At 35.5% G+C, this 16,587-nt stretch overlaps 1 protein-coding gene across 4 annotated transcripts in view; it reads right to left on the minus strand.

Moving 5' to 3' along the window:
- LOC128866774 (putative fatty acyl-CoA reductase CG5065) overlaps positions 1-13,573 on the minus strand; it is a 61,274-nt gene extending 47,701 nt beyond the window's left edge. For all 4 annotated transcript variants that reach the window (XM_054107751.1, XM_054107752.1, XM_054107755.1 and 1 more), the window contains exon 1: positions 13,322-13,573. The gene's annotated coding sequence lies outside the window, so the exon portion shown is untranslated. The remainder of the gene's footprint in view (positions 1-13,321) is intronic.
- Between the last annotated feature and the right edge of the window lie 3,014 nt (positions 13,574-16,587).

The raw sequence follows: 16,587 nt of genomic DNA on the forward strand, positions 1-16,587 counted from the left end.
ATATAATTACACTATACAACACAGTCAATCTTTTTTAAAAGTAGCAAGGCCAAGCAATAAATTCTGTCACACAGCGTTTTAAAATGTCTGTTTGACTAATTTTGCCCCCTTTTAGGCTAAGGTGTCATAAAATTGTATTAAAACTTACTATTTTATATATGTTAGGAGAGAGCACAAGCAACGAAACCATTGATCTTTTACGCGAAAAGTTTCCGGACCGTGTTATCTCTCGAAGAGGTGATCACAATTGGCCACCGAGATCTTGTGATTTAATACCTTGTGACTTTTTTCTTTGGGGCCACGTGAAAGAGAAGGTCTACGCCAACATCCAACAGCCCAGGGTCGATTCAAGACCTCAAAGATGGAATTCGTGAGGCTATCGAGGACATGGGGCAGCCACTTTGCAATTCGGTTATGGAAAATTTCATGAGAAGGATATTGTCCTGTCAGCGTGGTAGTGGTGGTCATTTTCCTGAAGTTATTTTTCACTATTAACGGCATTCTTTCCTCTTTATAATGAAATAAACATCCGATAATTTATACTAAAAAATAGCACTTTTTTTGAATATCAAAATAGCAGCTCTTATTGCGAAAACCCTTTATTATACGCATCTCAAATATAGAATTTTTGGATTGTTAGATATTCGGGACTCACCTCAAATTTATTATCGGTGTATATGACTACATATATACAGGGTACATATGGTAGTGGAAGGCATGCATTAATGTGGCTATAACTGTCCGAAACCATAATTTTTTTCCTACTACCACTTAACTCAGGAAACAAAAAGTGATGCAGTAATCGATTCAGCCACTGACTTAGAAATCTCTAATTCTCATAAGTGCGCCTGCTCTTTCATTTTAAAGATCGTCGTAAATGAGAAGCATTAGACGGCAATGCAGCATCCGTTGCAAAACTCAAAAAATACAAGAAATATTCTGACACTGTTCGATCTGCTGAATTCGCTCATTCAACAAGTGCAAGCGATCATTGATGAAAATCCTTCACAATCAATGAGGGCGAGGTATCCTGCTTCAGTGTGTATTATTCGCCAAGTTTCCCATGAAGATTTCCGGTCTAAGTCCTGCGTTATATGCAGCAGGTAGTTTAGGTATGTCGGAGCAAACATGAGAATAGCGAGAGCTCGTTCCGATCAAAACGCCTTCTTTTTCTCACGAAAGACATATTGACGAATACCAAAAGACCAACCGCAGAACTGAGAGATGGCTATGGTCCAATCCTACTGAGGTTCTTGTTTTCATGCAAACGAAGTTCTCAGACCCCTGTTTTTCTTTTTGTTTTTGGGATGGAGAGTATAAAAATGTCAGAAACATTCTGATTGACGCCGTCGCACAAATTATTTGTGGTACATGCTCCAGCTAAACCAAACCTCTCCTCTTCAGATGACTTCCCTCCCGGTACCGCATTTGCACTACATCGAGGGTAAAGTCTATCTATCAGAAAAGAAACCTGCTCCAGGTTCTCTATCTATGACGCATGGAGGTTATATGTACGTAACTGATAGTATCCATTACTTTCGGTCTGAAGCAGATAGAACTTCAGTGAGCCGTTAACTCAAGCGTATGTAATTGTCGCCGGTACGTTTGAGTCGACCTTCTCTGGAACACTGTGTCGTGTTGAATCCAGCACTTGTTGTTAAGCACGGCTGTGATCAGACGCAGCTCAGGGCATCGATATTATTTAGCGCTAGCTATCGCTACTGAAATAGCTCTATTGCTCGCCTTTTTGTTCATCCTGCTTGCGTAGTATACGGAATACTTGTTTGACAAACTTGCATGTAGCATGTTTTGAATTGCACATACCGCCAGTTAAATTTGTCTCACTTGGATGTCTTCCAAAGATCATGGCTAACTCCTCAAGTTCTCTTTTGAACCTTGGACAGTAGAAGAGTACGTGTCGCGTGTCTTTAAACTCTTCTGTTCTACGAGTTGTATAAGTAGCTGCAGCCGATTCTAGTACCTGAGTTGCAGCTTGGTTATCCAAAAGAATAGCGGTACTAAACTTAAAAGAAAAATCTGCGATTAGTAACCCCCAATTATCAGTACTTTCGCCTAAAATACCCTGCAAGCATTATGAAGTCGCAAAGATTTTTCAGTTCTGAGTCTATGACAACGTATACCAGCTCCAAAACCCCAATCCGTTTGAGAGCCGTCTGTAGAGACTATAGTTTCGGAGTTATTCGGTGAGTATCCCTTACTCCATCCTCCTGAGAGGGAAAGAGACTGGTAAAATTCCTATAGAATGTTACCGTTGGGATGATGTAATTAGTTTTCTCCGAGTTGTACTAAATTTGTCGCAATAATAGACGGGCATGACCAACCAATTTTTTCTTTCCAGCGACCCGCTTCATTTAACTTAAGTGGGGTGCTCCGCCAGAAAATATTTATTTATTTATTAATAATGAAATATAATTATAAATAACTATATTACAAAGAAGAGGCACTAGCTACTAAGACTATCGGCCTCGCCAGAAAATAAATTCGTGTGTTAACTTGAAAAACGGTGTCTGGCAGATATTATGCCATGATTATTTTTTTGTGTTGCGCAGTGTTATTTTTGGCAACTAAAAATTGCATTGCAAATTAGTTTCGATTTTGAAAGTTAACCTTATTTAATTTTGCAAAACCATATATGTATGTATGTTCATTAAGGTGAAGCGATGATATAAGCAAAGAATTGGCAAAGCAACAGCGAACACTGCCCTTATTGGAGTTAATAAAAATCACAAAATATTACCATATTGGAATAAACTTTTGTGGCGGAAAAATAAATGAAATTTTATTTCATATATCAAAGATTTTAAATTTAAATCATTTAAATATTAAATAATACAAATCGACGCAACCTATCACCCACAATGCATGCTCGTCCCTGAGAGTCATTTGATGCCACCAAATACGTCTTATAACATAAAACAGCGTTATGAGTTACTTAAACAGACAATGACAACGCTTTGAAATCAATTCGAACGCTAACAACAACCAAAGTGAATACAAGTATACAAATATATATGTACGCATGTATGTATGTTCACAATTTTGGGAAGTAAAACTGGAAAGTTTGAATTGGACGTATAATTATTTTTTTTTTTAGTAATGGTGTCTGGTCTCTTAACATACGACAAACGCAAAAAATGTTATACTTTGCCGCGCTATTTCTGGGATAGAAAGCCAACTTTCTGCAGGTCAATCAAAAGCGATCTACCCTAATGTACATACACACACATATTGCACAAATATATGCAGAATACAAATGTTTAAAAGTAATAATAGAAATGTATTAGAAACCAGCTAATATCTGGCGTGCTTTGCAACTCTTCATAAGTGAGCGATTTTAAATGTTGTTTGGGTAAAGGGTCTTTAAATAGATACACCTTGGTTTTGTTTTAAAATAAAATGTGAAAAAAATTTAGATTCTTACAGATTTCACTATTTCTCTACTTGATAATTTTGTTAGTTTGGGGAAAAAGAAATCCCATATTTTCTCGGTAGATGGCTGCAGCGAGAGATATCGAAATTAGCGATCAAGCAATTTAAAGTTTATGTTCGTTGTCAAGTTGACATTTCACACTAAAAAAAATCGTTAGCTGTTTTTTGCAGTTATGAGTTACAGGGTGCTAACAATGGTGCTTACTGCGCCCTTGCGGCTAACATTTTTTTTTTTTTTTTTTTTGTCGTTTATTTGCAATCTATTTTTAAAATAATAAGCAAATTATCTAACTATTAACAATTTGACTTATTGGCTAACATTTAAAAAGGATTATCTTTAAGGGGTTAGGGGTAGTCAGAATTTTCAAAAAATTGAATTTTTTTTTTTGCACTTTCTTAAAGTATAATATCTTTGAGTTTATGAAGTGAATAATTTGAAGTGAATCCGACAAATACCTTTCGAGTTATTCAACAATTAACAAAGGGCGCTTCGGAGCTCAATAGCAAAACTTTAAATGCGTTTTTCTCAAAACTATGTTTTTGAACTGGTGATCACTGTAACTTTAAAACCGCTTGGTAGATTTCCATAAAATTATACTCTGATTTTTTATTATTTGAAAAACATAAAAAACTAGTGCCTGATCGAACGATTTTATTCCAAAAATTTCGATTTTTTTAAACATTTAATTGTTGGTTTTTTTCTCGAAAATCTGAAAAATATTTCCTCAGGCCGCCATATTGTTAATTTTGAAAACAAAAAAAGCTCCGATGAGGCACAAGATTATCTATTAATAAAACTAATTTCTCTTGACCGATTGATTTTAGATGAATCTCTAAGGACTTGTGATGATCACCGCAAGAGATTTCTGGAGAAACGGGTTCCACACAAACAGCGATAACTAGGCGAAAAATGTATTCGACAACTGAAGAGAAGCCAGAGTAGGCAGGCTAATCACCTACCCTGTCAGAAATCAAATGGATTAACGAAACCAACGCAAGACAAGTCTTATCGAGGTCCTATGTTCCAGAAAGGAGTGAGCAAGGGAAACAAGAATTTCTTTTTTTTTTTGAGATTTTGCCTAAGTCAAGTTGAAACATGATGTATTAGTGCTATGTTTTTATTTTTGTAAAATAAAGCAATTGACTAGCAAAAAAAAAGATGATTGAAAATCAACATTTTTTCGGTCCTCTGACTACCTACCCCTCATCCCTTAAAAAATAAGTGTAATTAACGGTTCTACACAAAAATAATAAAGATTGTCCCGTGGCTTTATTTCAGTTTAAAATCCGATACCGCTACATTGATCACCTTTTATATATAAATTATAATAGATATAAAAAGTTTGAGATTTTGTTTGTCTGGACTTGAGGAGTGCCAGACCGGCAATTCAACCATTTCTCTTACCTACCTCACTGGAGGGACTAGTAACCTTCTTAAAAAGATCTAAGTGGTTTGAGCAACTAAGTAAGGGAATGAAAATCAAATGCTGATATCACAATGGGCCTTAGGGCCAGCGAGTGTCTTGTCTTAGGCTAACCTAACTTAACCTAACTTATACCGCGGCTAGCACTTTAGCCTACAAAACTTAGCTTAACTTAACCTGTCACTAAGCTCTACGCAGCCTGTATTTGTAAGCAACTTAAGCAGCTACTTACTGAAAAAAAAGTTTTTTAAATATTCATTTTTTGGTTTACTAAAATGCCTCACAAATTCGCTAACTGGCAGCAGAGCAGAAGTGGCGAAGATTTTTTGTAAATAATTACTGTACAAGCATAAATGCTGGCCCATATGAAGCGCGGTTGTGAAAGAGAGGTGCGAGAATAATACGCGTAGAGAAATACAAAGAAAGATTGAAAACAACAATTCATTAAATATTCAGTTATTTGACGAAAGAGAAGTGCGAGAATAGTTAAAAAAAAATAAAGAAATACGAGTATTGAAAACGATAATTCATTAAAAATTCAGTTAATTGGCAGCTGAAAACCAACAATTTCTGTAACGAGTGGGGCAGGAGAGGAGGATAAGGAAAGATAAAACTTGCTCAGATGCGCTAACGATTAAACGTTTCTGAGATCGCGATGCCCTTAAATAGCACTTTTTAAATGATGCAACGATGCGGCACAAGTTCATGACACGGCCTTGTCTTACTTACTGTAGTTTTTGTATTGGGTACATACAACGAAAATGGCTGGCAAGTCGAACTAAATGAACTCATGCTCACCACCAGACCGACTGACTATCAAAGTTTGTTATTTACATAGCAACCGAAACGTTTCAGCTTTTAATTGCTTGTGCACATATCGGAGTAGGTATAAACTCGCCCAACTACCTCCTATGTTTCTAAGCCCTTAGATGTGTACGAGCTTGTGTATTATGCAAGTTTATGTTTGTAAGCTGCTCCAGCGACATATCTGCACATTCATCTTTCTGCTGTTTGCCTCTATTTCTTTGCTACAGCAGTGGCAAGTATCATTTATGATTTTTATTTATTTTGTGATTTTTTTTTTATTTCTAATAAAAGCATTTTGTTGTTTTAGTGTCTACCGAAGCTCACTGAATTGAAAAGGTTAAGTTGTGACTACTTCCTAGCCCTCAATATGCTAATGTTTACTTTTGAGTATAACTTGAAGTGAATAACATAACTGCTAAACGGGTTTGGTTTTGCTATTAATATATATTTTTTTTAATCTACAAATTCGCCACTATTAAATGTTACTTTTTGGATCTTAGTCTTATGGTGTTTCCCCTACACCTGATCAGACTGACAAAAAATTATTTCAGGAAGGCAAATTGAAATAGAGTCATCAACTGGTAGCCGAAGTATTCAGCAAAACTGCCTAGCGGTGACTAGACAGCAGTCGTTAGTCCTACGAGCTACGTAGTAGTCTTAGCATCGCCCAGAATATCACCATAAAACAGTTTGAAACCATTTGCGCAAAAATTTTACACAGAAATAATTTGCCCCCAAACTGATATTTCGCAATCGCTTAAAAACCAATCACTTTGGTGTTACTCCGTCCTTAATCAAAAAATGTATAACTGAAAAAATGCAATTTCATGAATTTATTATGGATTTCTTTTTCATATCGGAATCAGTTGCTTAATCACATTCGTTTTACTTCTTCTTTAATCAAAAAATTTCTAACTTAAAAAATGCCATTTAGTATTCCACCTATTCTTCTTTTGTGTCAATCCTCAACTCGGCTACAAATGAATTTCGAGGAATATTTCACAATAACTAAAACCCCTGATTTTAATATTTGTCCATTTTATATGAGTAATTGCTTTTTCGCTATTGGCGATTTAATTTCGTTGTAATATATTTTAATTAAATTTTTCAACTTTTTCTATTAAGCATCCAATGGATTGCAGCTATTAAATTAGTTTTTTCCTTTTTTTTCTTTTTTCTTGTGTTATTCTGGAAAATAATATTTTAGCTGACGGGGACATGCATTTTGTAGAATATGATCTAATATGTTAATATAATATACTCGGTATAAAATTAATGGAAACATAAATTCAGTTCGATGAATTTTATGGCAAATAACTACAGCAAGCATTCCCATGGCAGTCGGTTCTACGTTACCGGAATGACTCGAGTTTTTCCCGACCAAGGGCTGCCGCCCCAGTAAACTAGCCTGTCTGGTGTACCGTATCCCACCTACAGCAAAGGGGCTTATTGATACGCTTCGACAACTTTTTTGTTTCTCATTTTATTTTAACAATCTTTTTATGAAAATATAGTTCATTATCCTACAAAGCATATAAATCTAACTTCCAGCTTTATGCAAATGTTAAAAAATTCTAAAAATTTTCATCCGAATAACAAACTTTTTAATCGGAAGTTATAGAAAAATTATGATTCTTCCCCATTGAATTGCGGTATAGTAAAGTGCGAGCTGCAACCAGCTAAAAAATCGCATTTATTTGTAAGCGGCATTGAGAATTTTTCGGGTAAAATTTAAGGCGTTCCTTATATTGAGCAAGTTTCTAAGAAAGTTTCTAAAATTTCTGAAAAAATTTAAATTTGTGCAATTTTTTTTATTCAAAAATGTTTGAGCCCCTTAGAACTGGGTCTTTATTATACTAAAATTCAATGGGCAATGAAATTGTATACCCGAAATTTTTCTAAAAATTTGAAATTTTGATGAAAATTTGTTGAATTTTCTTTAATCAAAAATGTTTCAGGCCCTTGAAACTGGCACTTTATTATATTAAAATTCAGTGGGCAATGAAACTGCATACCCGAAATTTTTATAAAAATTTGAAATTTTGATGAAAATTTGTTGAATTTTTTCTAATCAAAAATGTTTCAGGCCCTTAAACCTGGCACTTTATTATACTAAAATTCAATGGGCAATGAAACTGCATACCCGAAATTTTTATAAAAATTTGAAATTTTGATGAAAATTTGTTGAATTTTCTTTAATCAAAAATGTTTCAGGCCCTTGATACTGGCACTTTATTATACTAAAATTCAATGGGCAATGAAACTGCATACCCGAAATTTTTCTAAAAATTTGAAATTTTGATGAAAATTTGTTTATTTTTTTTTTATCAAAAATGTTCGAGCCCCTTAAAACTGGCTTTTTATTATATTAAAATTCAATGGGCAATGAAACTGCATACCTGAAATTTTTCTAAAAATCCCGATTAAAACTTTTGAAATTTTGATGAAAATTTTTCGAATTATTATTTTTTTTTTAATTTGGACAAAGTTTGAAGCTTATATTTATATGGTTGTTGTAATATAATGAACTATATTTTGATGAAAAAAAAAAATTAAATAGAAAATCAATAAATTGTCAAAGCTCGTCAATAAACCCCTTTGATATAGTTATGGAACGCACTGTAGATGTCGCACTAATATTTCATAATATTACATGGAAGGTGGCGTTAAATTTATTAAACAATTTTGTTTCTGAGTAACTTTTTATTGAATAAAAAAATTATTTTGTCTGATGGAAATCTTTATTTTGACCTTTACGCACTCCTTTGTTTGTCTATTTGTGTACCCCAGCTGTCTGATTCAGACATGTCAAATGTGTTTGGCGTACGACGTCATTTACAAAAATTATAAATCCCCATTAGGGTGATGAATTTTGCACCACCTGCAATTATTTCAAGTGTATTGCCGTTTATCACAAAAATCCCATAGTTCTCATTAATTGCGCTGTTCGCCATTGTCTTATCTACAACTGCAAATGGCATCGCTTTGATACGTAAAAAAATAATATTACTGAGGATAATAAGTGCATAAATACAATTGAAAAAAGTTAGTTACTAACTGTTCATTGTAAAAAAACAAGAATATACCCCACGTACTACAACTAATCCAGCAATAAACTTGATGCCTGCTATTAAGTACAAAGTGTATTTATAGCTTGGAAATATTTATACCAGTTAATACCCTTATTTAAGATAATAAGTCAAGTGAGAACAAAGTCCATCGGCTTGTATCAATCGATAATAATTAGCCAGTTGCATAGATTATAAGCGCACGAGGGTGTGTCAATAGGTCGCTGGAAATTAGTACACAAGCAGTTGACTTCTCATATCTAACAATTTTCTAGTCAAGAAATAACTTTCAAAACAACGCCTCCTAACTGATTCTGATTGACCTGTGAGCTATTTTTGTTGTGACAGTCATTTTGAAATAGACGCCAACGGATACTTTTGTAAAATTTAAGGAAGTTCATTCCGCAAGAAAGGGGGTATCTTATAATGAATCCGAAGCAGTAGAAATAGATAGAAAATGCGTGCACAAAGGGGTGATCTTTTCGCTATTTCAGAAGCAGGCCTTTGACAGATGGGCTAACACAGATACCTATAAAATAACGAAATAAACGTGACAAAATTTCAACAAATCTCGACCTGGTGAGTTTTTCAGAAAGGCATGAGCAGACATATTCAGAATTACTTGAACAATAAGTGGTCACTGGCCTTTGCGAGACCAAGCCAGGAGGATGGGGTGGCCGTACTACTCGTACGATAGATATAGAAGACAATGAAAAAGAATCTAAGCAAACAGTCTTTCGCTAGCTGTGTGAGTGCCCAAGTCTGGGTGTTCTACGTCATAGAATGCTGGGGGGATTCTCGATGGTTAACTTGAAATAAATTGCAGAAAAGAAAATAGAAAACATGGGCAAATCCATAGTCAATTCAAGACTTGGACTTCGACTAATAAAAGTCTGTAGTGTACCAAAATTGCATCTTTTGTACTAAGTGCGTCTGGGCTGTGTGACTGCCCTCATTCTAATCCTGCCTACTTGGAAAGATTGTAAACTTTATTTATTTTTTTTATAGAGTGAATAAAGAATTTTTGAATGCGTCAGAATCTGTCACAGCTTTTGATAAAGCTCACGAATATATTTGCAGTTCGAAACTTCAGCGGTGAAGCTGGAAAGGAGCATTTTAAAGGAAAAAGGAGCGAGCCAATATTGAAATCTTTTTTTGGAAAAAATTAGTTTAAATTATGAAAATGTGAATATGATAAGGCATTTTAAATGAAATTTGTTTATTTAACGTATGAATAAACTTGAAAATCCTGATTAGAGTTCTATAATTCACTCCACCTGGCCTGTACTGCACTTCTATCTGGAGTGCAAAAAACAAAAAAACAAAAAAATATCAAATAAACGTTAAATAAAGTATATTTTGCTAAAAGTACGTTTTTCGCCGAACTGAATGTAACGCATTTGAATTTTGAGGGACTTCTTGACTGCTCTTGTTTATTCATATGCGCGTTATTGTTATCTTTGTTTTTCATTCACTGCAATTTGTATGAATATGCCATTGGAGCAGTTCAAACAACAATGCGGCATATTTTATTTGTGTCATATTTAACATGTTTAACATTTAGCGCTAAAAAAAAAGCCATTAAAAGACGCAGTGCGAAGCCAGCTAATGAAAAACAAAAGACTTAAGCAACGAACTCGATATGAGTACGTACTGCCTGCGATAAAACTATAACACCTCAATATTTTGACTAGTTTTAAAGTGATTTTTTTTTGTGTTTTTTTTTCATTTCTTGAATGTACATTTTTTTCCATTGCCAAACAAAAACCATATATTATATTATACATTTAAATATCACACGCTTCAGCAGAAAAATATAAGAAATTGCTTCGTACAAGCAAAGTGCATAACACCGTCAGCAAAAAAATTTATAAAAAATCAACGGTATTTTTCAGCAACTTCAAACTTGCACTTTTTTAGGCTAAAATTTAGTAAGCTATAAAGTTGTATACCAGCAATTTTTATATAAATTCTAACTAAAAACGTTGAGCTTGTGATGAATGCTGGAATTTTTCAAATTGGTGTATAAAATTTCAAACTTCATTTATACGGAAACTAAGCTATACTTAAAAGAAAAAAATATTAATAGTCAAAATACAAAAAAAACATAGTCGAAATATTGTAGTGCTGTCATTTGTCAGGGGCTGTGCTAAATAATATTTAAATATTATACTATATAGTATGCATGTAAAAGGTAATCAGATTAGAGGTAAGGTTTTTCCATAGGGTTGCTTTTGACAGATTACGCGTGACTACAGTCAAACTAAATACACAATTTTTTTGTAGGATTCATTGATCTTTCACCATGCAAAAACTTACGCTTCAACAACATTTATAAATCGCAAAATTATATTACGAAAATCCACGCACTGTGGAAATTGTTCATGGCGCAATCAGGTCAACTTATGGTGTATGGTGATGAGGCCTATTTTTGCTTTAATGGCTACATCAATAAGCAAAATTGCCATTTTTAGGGTGAAGAGCAACCCGAAGCCATCCACTGAAAGCACCCGTTTGGTGCGACCTAAGAGCTGGAGCAATCGTTGGCCCATATTTCTTCAAAGACGAGACTGGCGCCAATGTAAGAGTGAATAGCGAACACCGATGCTGCCGAAAATTGAAGCCCGTGACCTTCACAACATTTTGTTCCAACAAAACGGCGGTCGGCGGATGGCCACTACTTGCCACACAGCCCATGAAACAATGGATTTACTGCATCGTCGTTTCGGTGGACAATTTTTTTTCGTCTCGAAGTAGTGAATAGACCAAAAAAGATCGTGTGATATCACACCTTTGGACTTTTATTGGTGGGGGTATGTAAAGTCTTAATACTTTGTGGATAAACCAGCTTCGACTGAGACATTGGAAGCCAACATTACCGAAGTAATTCACGAGACACCAACGGAAATCCCCCAGCGAGTCATTCAAAATTGGTGTTTACGGTTGACCGAACTACGGCGCAGCTGCTACCAAGATTTGAATGGTTCTAAAGGGTGATTTTTTAGCTATTTTCTTTTTAAACAGTTGGTTTAAACAGCTGACGCACGTTTCGTGTTTTGTTTCACTGTCAAACATCTTCAGTTTGGTCTTACAAACGAACAACGCTTGCAAATCATTGAATTTTATTATAAAAATGCGTGTTCTGTTAAGAAAGTTTAAGATCCACGTTTTTATCGAAAAATTGTGTTCAGCGACGAAGCTCATTTTTGGATCAATGGGTACGTAAATAAGCAGAATTGTCGATTTTGGAGTGAAGATCAGCCAGAAGAATTGCAAAAGCTACCAATGTATCAAGAAAAGGTCACAGTTTGGTGCGGTTTATGGGCTGGAGGTATCATTGGGCCATACTTCTTCAAAGATGCTGCGAATCGTAACGTAATTGTGAATGGTGAGCGCTACCGTGAAATGATATCCAACTTTTTTTTGCCCAAACTGCGAGAGCTTGACTTGCATGACATGTGGTTTCAGCTAGACGGTGCCACTTGTCACACAGCACGCGTAACAATGGACTTGTTGAGAGGCGAGTTCGGTGAACATTTTATTTCACGTTTGGGACCTATCAATTGGCCACCCAGATCGTGCGATATAACGCCTTTAGATTATTTTTTGTGGGGCTATGCTAAAGTTCATGTCTATTCAGACAAGCCTGCTTCAAGTAACGCATTGGAAGACAACATTAAAGCATTTATATGTGAGATACCGGCCGAAACATTGGAAAGAGTATGCCAAAATTGGACTAAGCGGATGGACCATTTGAAGCGCCATCGCGGTCCACATTTGCATGATATAATCTTCAAACATTAAATTATATGGACTGTACTATCGACTTAACTAAAAATTTCATGAATTTTTCTGAATTTTACGTGTGTTTTTTTTGAAAAACTTTCCTATAACCCTTAAAAAGTCACCCTTTATTTTCTTTGTTTTATTTCAATTTCAAAACCGGTACTTCTAAATTGTTCAACCTTTGTATTTATCTATTAAAAATTATATTGTATTAGGTTAAGCCGTGTCATTCTAGCGTCTATCTGCGGGTGTATGTCAACTGTGCGTTAGCTGACTTCTCGCACCCAATTTACTACGTGTAACGTTCACATGCGCAAACGTCAATGAAGTGTTTAAGAAATATGAACAAGTTTGTTATTTTGCGCCTCACACTTGCGCGAAACCTCGTTGGACTTTTTCAAACGATTTTTGGCAATACAAAATATGCAAATATTTTACAAATGTAAACGAGTTTTTTTTTTTTGTAATTTTAGGGAATTTTTTTATTTTGTATTTTTACACCTTTTATGTAAGACAATGGCAAATATTTATTTTTTCGATTGTAAATAGAGTTCCGCCACTCTTATTACGTGCTCATTTTTTAGTGCCGCATGCATTAATTGCCCAATGCACACATGAAAGTCACACATACGCGTTTGTGTGATGACACTTGGCAATCTGTAATTACAGCAGACGCGCGACAAAATCAACACCGCTAATAGGCCGTAAATAAATTTATAAATATGAGTGCAGTAATTTACTTATTTGTTGCTAAGTATTTGCATATAAAGTTAGGAGGGTACATACGCGTTGGCTAAACACTGCGTTTGCTTGACAGACGGCTGCTGTATTGTTTAGAATCAAGCTGAGCTCCACAAATGTGCTTGAAGTGCAAAATAGTTTTTTAACTGCAAATTTGTTAATTTTTTTTCTTTTCGCGTATGCAATGTAGTTTTAAACTACAATTTCTACAAATTTTTTCACAATTTTCTTTTCGTCAAATTCCACTGTAACTTTGCTTTTTTGGCAGATAAAAGTTGTGCACCGAGCAACGTCCGATTGGAGACTGAACCTCAGCCACAGCTTGCCGGCTAATATGAATGGATTTTCAGAGCAGCAAAGCAGAAACCAGCAGCCAGCAGCGGCGCAGATTTTATGGCGAAAACAAAATGAAAAACAACAGGTTTGTTTACAAGTCGTTGCAAAAAATAAGCGCAAGCGATTTGCTGCAACTACCCGCCACTACTTTGTACTCGTATACTTGAGTATGTGTGTGCGTGTGTGCGTATCAGCGCGCTCGCAAAAACTGTGCTGCGCTTTTGATAGTTTTTTGTTTCTTTTTGCGTTTTTTTTTTTTGCTTTGGATTTGCCATTTTGATTGCCCCGCTTTTGGCCAACATGCGAGTGGTTTGAGTTAAAATTGTGTCCATTTAATTTTATTACCGCTTTTAATAAACTGAGTGTTGTTGTTGTTGTATATGCTTAAGCTGCCTTTGCTGTAGGCAATGCCGCAAGCAGCTTGTTCAAGCTGCAATGATTGATGGCAAATGTAATGGCAGTAGCTGCAACAGATGGGCACAAAAAAGAGCAAGACAAAAAAAAATGCATGTAGAAAATTTAGTAATTTAAAAGAACCGTTTGTTATTTTTTTTATATTTTAGCTTTTATCTACTCAATTATTTACTTATATCTAAAAACAAAAAATAAAATGAAATTAAAAATAAGAAATAAAAATAATACAATATATAATTGGCGCTTACACTTCTGTTAGGTATTTTACGGAGCTCCTCCTCTTATTTGTGCTGAGCGTCTTCGTGTTGTTCCAAAAATGGAGAGACCTACAGTTTCAAGCCGACTTGGAAGGGCAGATATTTTATATTAGGATCTTTTTCATGCCAGAAATACACTCCGGGGTTTGCCATTGCCTGCTGAGAGGCGACCGCTATAAGAAAAAACTTTTTCTGCATTTTTGTGTTTCATGCACGGAGATTCGAACCTACGTACTTCGAATAGTAGTCACGCACCAAACCATTCGGCTACGGCAGTTTTTTATATCTGATTAACACAAAAAATCAATAACAAAAGCAGCAAGTTTTATCAATGCAGTGGAGGGATTTCGAAATTCTTCTGGATATGTTGCGATGAGTCTTGACCTCCAGGTAAGGCGTATACTTTTCTCTCTCAACTGCAATTTCATCCATGTCAAACTGGCTGCCACAGTCCCAAATTTTGCCATAATTATCGGCACTTGAAAAAAAATTAGAAATTTTTTGTCCATTCACTTTAGCAGCTCGGAAAATATCGGAAATTTTTGTACCAGTTTCTCTAAGGTCCCTACCAATCCGCGCTCCTCTTCCGATAAATGTGTAGCATACGGAATTTTAACCAAAACTCACTTCTTGTGTAAATATTACACACCCGCCCACTCCTTCTGATAATAAATTTTGGCATTTAATTTTAATAAATTTTCAATAAAAATACAGTTCGAGGTATAACAAAAGTAATACGAACCAAAATTCCCAACTTTGTACGGGTACGAAATGTAGAAAAATTCAACCAAATGACCAACTTTTCACACGTAATCAAAACTTCTAAAACTCTTCTGAGCATGCAGTCTTATAGCTCATCCAATTTTAGTTCAATAATAATTAGAGGTAAGAAACTCAGTCAAAGATCTGCACTAAAATTGAGAATGACTTCACATTTCTTACAAAGTCTTTTTGATCACAGCGACTTACAGGACATAAACGGAAGGTCATACTATGTTATTCTACAAGAAAACTTTGTCAAGAGGCCTGATTTTGTTATAGAACAGAATTGCTGACAGAAGGGTTTAGAATCCGCTTCCCAGACATACAATTTTTTTTACAGATGGATCCAAAATGACGCAAGGGGTAGGAGCGGCTCTCTTCTGCTTGCAGTTTGATCTCCAAAAGTCTTTCAGGCTTCCAAATCACTGTAGCATATTTGAAGTTGAGATTTATACTGCAACCAAATCAAGTAAATTAGCGTTGGAATTTACTCTTGGCAACAAACATCTTCATCGATAATCAAGCTGCTATTCAAGCAATAATGGCTGTAATGACTAGCTTGGAATGCGTACAACACTGTATGTAGGTCCAAAATGTACGTGCTCTGCGAGGATAGACAGGTCATAATTTACTATGTACCAGGGCACAAGCGAATAGAGAGAAATGAGACAATTGATGAGCTTGCTAATGTAGGCGCCCGCTTGCCTGGAATGAGTACGTCAAACATACATCCCTCACTCTCACTTTTGAAGACGGCACAAGATGAGGAACTAACTCTAGAAGAACAGTCTATATGGGAAGCCTCGACCTTCAACAGGATTTCCAAAGTAATGCTACGAACTTGCAACATGAAAATAACCAACTTTATTCTATCACTCTTAAGGAAGAAATGTAAAATAGTTGTAGGAGTACAGACAGGACAATGTCTTACTCCATATCACGCAACTAAAATGGGATTGGTCCAGCACAACGCATGTAACTTATACGAAGAAGAAAAGGGTAAGTTAGAACACCTACTTTGCCACTGCCATGCTCTAAGCAGAACTCCTTACAACATCCCTTTTCATCTCTTAAGGATATTGCTGACAAAAGTTGAAACTGTTTATTACCAAGGCTGTCGAGCTACATATGTTTAACACGACTCCAACCACATTGGTCACACAACGAACTCTTGTGGTCTATATGAGTCCTCTTCAGACCAGCCAGATGTACCTAGCCAAACGTGTCGTATATTGATCAATATTTGCGGTAATCACGCTCCATCAAATACCACTTTTAAAGAGTGGCTTCGATGCTTCCAAAGTGGCAAAATTTGAGTGATAAAAATCGCGAAAGGGCATCGAAAAAATTCGAAGATACTCAACTAAAACAATTATTGGATGAAGGCGCATGGCGAACCCTTGATGATTTGTCTAAAGAGTTGAATGTTGACAGATCAATCGTCAGTAAACATTTGCACGCGATGGGAATGGCAGAGAGCAGGTTATTGGGTGCCACATCAATTGAAGGAGAAGGATATCGAGAGATGTTTGGTGACGTATG

The sequence above is a fragment of the Anastrepha ludens genome, chromosome 6 (genome assembly GCF_028408465.1).
Source record: "Anastrepha ludens isolate Willacy chromosome 6, idAnaLude1.1, whole genome shotgun sequence".
NCBI classification, from domain to species: domain Eukaryota; kingdom Metazoa; phylum Arthropoda; class Insecta; order Diptera; family Tephritidae; genus Anastrepha; species Anastrepha ludens.